This window comes from Paroedura picta, chromosome 1 (assembly GCF_049243985.1).
Source record: "Paroedura picta isolate Pp20150507F chromosome 1, Ppicta_v3.0, whole genome shotgun sequence".
Lineage (NCBI taxonomy): Eukaryota > Metazoa > Chordata > Lepidosauria > Squamata > Gekkonidae > Paroedura > Paroedura picta.
Window position 1 is genome coordinate 28988426 of NC_135369.1, and position 5668 is coordinate 28994093.

A 5668-nucleotide genomic window follows, 5' to 3' on the forward strand; every position below is an offset into this window, starting at 1 on the left:
TGAAGAGTTCTGAATGTTTGATATACTCAAGGTAAATGATGGGCATTATTTGGCTTTTCTAGGAGAACATCCATGCAGGGGCCCTGGGCGGGGGCTTGTGTATTGCAACAATATAATGCCAACCCATGCCCAGCTGCCTGTTCGGAGCACCCCGGCTACCATGGGGTTCTCAAGTTCAGGGCATTGCTTTCTCCCACATAGGGGAATGCAAAAGGGATGGATACAGGGACCCCTTGAGGGGTGGGAGGCTCTTACCTCCCTTGTGTGACTTCTAGGCTAGGACAGATAGACCTCAGTGGGCAGAACTGAATACATGAACCTGCCTAATCCTGAATCAGACCCTTGTTTCATCAGGGTCAATATTGTCTATGCAAACTGGCAATGGCTATGACCAGACCCTTTCAACTGGAAAGGCCGAGGATTGAACCTGGGGCCTTCTGTATGCCAAGCCAGCCCTCTAGCCTGAGGCCCTTTGAACCGAAGATGTAAGGAGGAACGGACTCTGGGACCTTTGGCACGCAAAGCATGCGCTCGGCCACTTGGCTTTGGCTGGGAGAGCGCAGCTCCGCTGACACATGCACTTCGCTCTCGGTACATCACCCAGGAACCAGCCCAAAGGGGCCCATTATAGCTGTACTTAACTGATTACTTGGATGCAGCCCTCTATTCATTTGACCTCTCAGGAATTCATCCCGCAGCATGCATGCAAATCAAGGGGCGGCAGGGGCGTGCTCGGCATAAAGCGCCTGAGAAGTTCGGCAGTCCTCTTGCCGAGGCAGAAGGGATCAGCGGGCCTTTTCCGCTTGGCTGCCCAGCAGTTCACGTTGCAGGGCAGTTGTGTGAGGCAGCCTGGCTTTCTAGGTCTCGAGTGTCACGGCATGCCAGCTTTTCAGCAGCTTCCCTGCTGGATCCTCAGAGTGGGATGCAGGGGACACCTCAAGAGACTGGCCCACGATCCCCCTGCAAATGTCATAGTGGAGCAGGGATTTGAACCCAGGACTCTCAGATCCTAGCCTAATGGAGGAATCTCATACAGGCCCTTTTCACTTCTCCACCCCTCCAAACTAGTCTCAGATGCTGCTTTTTCACTGCCAACAAACCAGGGCAGTTGAGGGGAAATACTATTCCCACAGACCCAAAAGCTCTATATGCTCACACTACAGGCAGACACTGTGCTGGGATTTTGCTCTTCTGGTGGGCTTGTTAATTTCCATCCTTTGTTTTAGTGGAAAATGTCCCATTGACACCACCCTGCGCCTTCTTCTCAGGAAGAGCATCCCTGTGTGCAGAGGGAGGAAACAAGCCATTGGAAGCCCCATTTAGAAAAAAACAACCCCAGAAGATTACAAATGAGAAAATCCATGCTGAAAAAATGAATTTAGTCAGCTTAAAAACCCTGAAGATCAGTCAAAGGCCAGAACAAACTGGAAAGTTTCCACCAGGTGGCTCAAGCAAGGAGAGTGACCGTGGGGAGGAGGCACTCCAGGTGGCCAAAAGACACGGAGAAAAACATCCCATCCCTTGGGAAGTGGGTGGAGGTGCCATCAAGTCGCAGCCAACTTTTGGTGCCCCATTAGGGTTTTCAAGGCACACGATCGAGCAGAAGTGGTTGGCCATGGCCTTCCTCTGCCAAACCTTCCTTAGTAGCCTCCCTTCCAAGTACTGGCCCTGCTGAGCTTCCAGCACTGCTATTCCATTCCATTCCACATCCCCCGTCTCTTGAGCAAAGGGTTAATGTAGGGGGATGGGCTGGTGAAGCTTTGGAGGGCAGGAGATGACATGACCCAGTAAGCTACATCCCATTAAGCCACCTGCCTCAACTTCTTTACCATTGAGAAACCCCTGAAACATTCATCAGGCTTCAAGGAAGCCCAGAAGTGGTGTGATTGTGCAGAATGTGGTTGGGAATGTGGTTGGGAAGCAGAGCTGTGTGCACCCATGGCCCTCTCCCCTTCCAGGCCATTTTGTGAGTGGGGTAAACATGACTATATATGATCATTTCACAATAAATGTTTAACACATTTTTTTTAAATATGTGAAAATTAATTCACTCCCACCCATTCTGGCAACCCTTCCAAGATCATCAAGAAAGCCTTGGTTAAAGGGACAGGTCCTTTTCTTCCTCCAGGCAGCTGGCAACCCACCCCTGCAAAAAAGGGGCTTGAGTTATAATCCCCACAGGGGACAGGCCAAGAGGACAGTCGTTTTGCCGCAGCTGCTTTGTGAGTTTAGGACTGGGGCCGGAACTGGGGAATCTGCCCACTCAAGCTCTGAAGTTTGCTCTGCTAGAGCATCACTGATCCTGGACCCAACCATAGCAGCTTATCTGCAGAGACTCTCAGCCAGTCCTCCCTTGACTTCCCCAGGAACCACCCATCTTATTCGAGGCTTATTTAAAGCCCTCAGGGGCAGTCCAACTGCAGCCCTCCAGATGTCCATGGACTACAATTCCCATGAGCCCCTGCCAGCAAATGCTGGCAGGGGCTCATGGGAATTGTAGTCCATAGACATCTGGAGGGCCGCAGTTGGACTAAGGTAAAGGTATCCCCTGTGCAAACACTGGGTCATGTCTGACCCTTGGGGTGACGCCCTCCAGCGTTTTCATGGCAGACTCAATACAGGGTGGTTTGCCAGTGCCTTCCCCAGTCATTATCATTTACCCCCCAGCAAGCTGGGTACTCATTTTACCGACCTCGGAAGGATGGAAGGCTGAGTCAGCCTTGAGCCGGCTGCTGGGATTGAATTCCCAGCCTCCTGGGCAGAGCTTTCAGACTGCATGTCTGCTGCCTTACCACTCTGCGCCACAAGAGTTCGACTACCCCTACCTTAAGTCCTCTTTAAAAGGTTGGTGGAAAGTACAGAGCCTGTGCCGGTCTTCCAGCTGCCCAAAAGGACATTGGTGGGCTCTTGCACAGCTCCGGTGCCTTTCGGGAGGGCTTCTGCGAATGCGTTTCCCGCAGCCCTGAGAAAACTTTGTATCCTTCGGTTGCTGTGCCCGAGCCCGCTTTCTCCCACCAGCGTGGCTGCGCTGCCGGAGCAGGGATAAAGCACGTGCAGCTGGAAGCCGGAGCAGTCTTGGAGCCTCTTCCTCGGACAGGCATTTCTGCTGCAAAAATCTAAAAACGGGAGTGCTTACCTGTTGGGAGATGGACGACACCTGGGGCGAGAGCCCCGACTCAAGATTGGCCGCCCCGAGAGCAGCGCCTCTTTTCCCGGTCCGCAGCTTGCCTCCTTTCCCTCCGCCTCATTCCTCTCACCAGCCTTGCGGTCTGACCACGGGAGCTGAGGCACAGAAGCTTAAAAGCAAGGAGCGCACATAATGCCTGCGCGCACACACTTCTCTTGCGGCTGGCTGGCTGGCTGCGAGTTGCATGAAAAGTACCCAAACCAGCTTTGGCTCCGTAAGCCGAGTGTTCTCCGGAAGGTGCCACTCTGAACGCAGCGGCTCTGTGCGCGCTAGACCAGACTGGGCTTTGCCAAAGATTCCCACTCTTTTCTGACGACAGAGGCTGAGGGGAGGGAAAGAGGGAGGGAGGCTCTCAGCTGTGACTCCTCTTTAGGTGACAAGGGGGAGGGGACGAAGGCTCGGCATGGCTACAAGATCGGCATGAAAAAGAAGAAGAGAGTTGGTTCTTATGTGCCGCTTTTCCCTACCAGAAGGAGTCTCAGAGCGGCTTACAGTCACCTTCCCTTTCCTCTCCCTACAACAGACACCCTGTGAGGGAGGTGAGGCTGAGAGAGCCCTGATATCACTTCTGGGTCAGAACAGCTTTATCAGGGCTGCCACCCAGCTGGCTGCATGTGGGGGAAGAGTGGGGAATCAAACCAGGCTCACCAGATTGGAAGTCAGCGCTCCTAGCCACTACACCAAGCTGGCTCTCGAAAGGTTTGGGCTTTCTGGACTCTTCCGTCATCCTGCAGGCAGCTTTCCAGATCTGCTAACTGTCCGATTTCTTGCTGCAGAATTTTTTTTAAATGTGGGTTGCAGGATGGAGAGGGAGACTGATGGAATGAATGGGAGGGAGAGGGAATGCCTCTGGGAAGGGAGGTGACCGAAAAAGAGAGGCAGGTCCTGTAAATGTTCAGTGTTTGGGTCTAAAGTTCAACCCAGCTCTGAGAGGATGTGAGAACCCCTTGACCTCTTTGCCTCAGTTTGCCTAGCTGAAAAATGGGCACCACAGCGCCCCCTTCACTGGCATGTTGTGCTGAATGAGGTGGGGTGGGTGTGATCAGTTAAGGAAGGCTGGACCAAAAAGGCACCTGTGGCAGGTCCAGCTCCCCCAAAGCTTTGCAGCTGAAAGGGCAGCTCTCCATTCCAGAGAACTGAAGGGCTAAGTCAGCTGGCAGACGGCAGTCTTGTCCTTTCCCTCATGCATCAGGTGGATTGCCTGCCCCTTCAATATTTCAAAGTGCCACACAATCACTCACGGGTTCCTTTGCCAATTCGTTAAAAGGAAATATTTTAAAGTGCAAAATGTCTCCAGAGGCTGAGTGGAAAAGGTTTCTTGGGGAAGACACGGAAGGCAGCCAATCGGTGCCAACTTCTCTTTCAAATAAGCAAAGCAATTCTCTCCCCCCTCCCCCCACCCTCTCCCTTTGAGCTACTCCTTGGATGGAATGCTTGCAGGATGATCCCACCATGCTAAAAATGCAACATCTGCCTTCACTCATAATCTCGTGCTTAATGGACTCTGACCTTCCCTTGGCCATTTCCAAGGCCCAAGCCACACAGCATCTCAAGATACAGCAGAATTAGCACCCCATGTGAGAATCACCCATATTCACCATGGGAATGTGCATGTGATTAGCAGCTCTCTCCTCAAATGTGCAGAAAGCTCTGTGACATCTGGAGGACCACAGGTTGACTACCCCTGCCCTAGAGCTAGTTGAAGGTATAGCAATGGCCAATCAAGTAATCCAGGGGTTGGAATAGCTTCCTTCCTTGACAGGAAAAGGCTGAAGACACAGGTTGGCCAAGGGGAGATGCCGAAGAGGGTCAGGAAATGTAAGGTGAAAGTCACTAGTTTGAGTGTCACCAATTGAAGTTGATGGGCAGTAGAGATAAAACAGACCCAAAAAGCACACATAAATAAGCAGACAACTTGGAGACCTTCCTGCCACGAGATGATCATATCTTGACTTTCGAAAGCAGCTGGACACAGGCATGGAAGTGGAGAGGTCTTATCAGCAGAGACCTCAGAAGGCCAGCTGCTGGGGAATAAAGCAGGACTTGGAAGAGAATGAAGGAGATGTGACAGACAAAGGATGGAGGTGAGCTAATGTCTACTTAGGCTTTGAGATAATAGATCTGCAGAAAGGTGTGTCTGGAGCTCAGGTTTGAACCAAGAGAGATGTGGTTCCATTTAAGCGTTGGGGAAAGGAATTCCAGGCAGAAAGGGGCAACTATGCAGCAAGAAATACAGGCTTGCTAAACAGCATCCATGCTGATGCTTGAACAATGGGGAATCTTTTGGTCAAACTTGTTTTTGTTGTTGTTGTTGTCAGCTATTCAGTCATGTCTGAATAGTGTAGCCGCCACCACAATCCCTGATCCTGTACTGCCTCCCTCAGCCGTGTAATGTTCTGGCTGGTGTCTATTCTGGCCAGTGACTATTCTGACTACGTCCAACCACCATGCCTTTTGTCGGCCTGGTTTCCTTTTCCCATC

General features: G+C 51.8%; 1 protein-coding gene across 1 annotated transcript in view; it reads right to left on the bottom strand.

Moving 5' to 3' along the window:
• The window catches only part of CHRNA2 (cholinergic receptor nicotinic alpha 2 subunit), a 32076-nt gene extending 28597 nt beyond the window's left edge, over positions 1-3479 (bottom strand). Inside the window, exon 1 of the mRNA XM_077331366.1 lies at positions 3137-3479. The gene's annotated coding sequence lies outside the window, so the exon portion shown is untranslated. The remainder of the gene's footprint in view (positions 1-3136) is intronic.
• Between the last annotated feature and the right edge of the window lie 2189 nt (positions 3480-5668).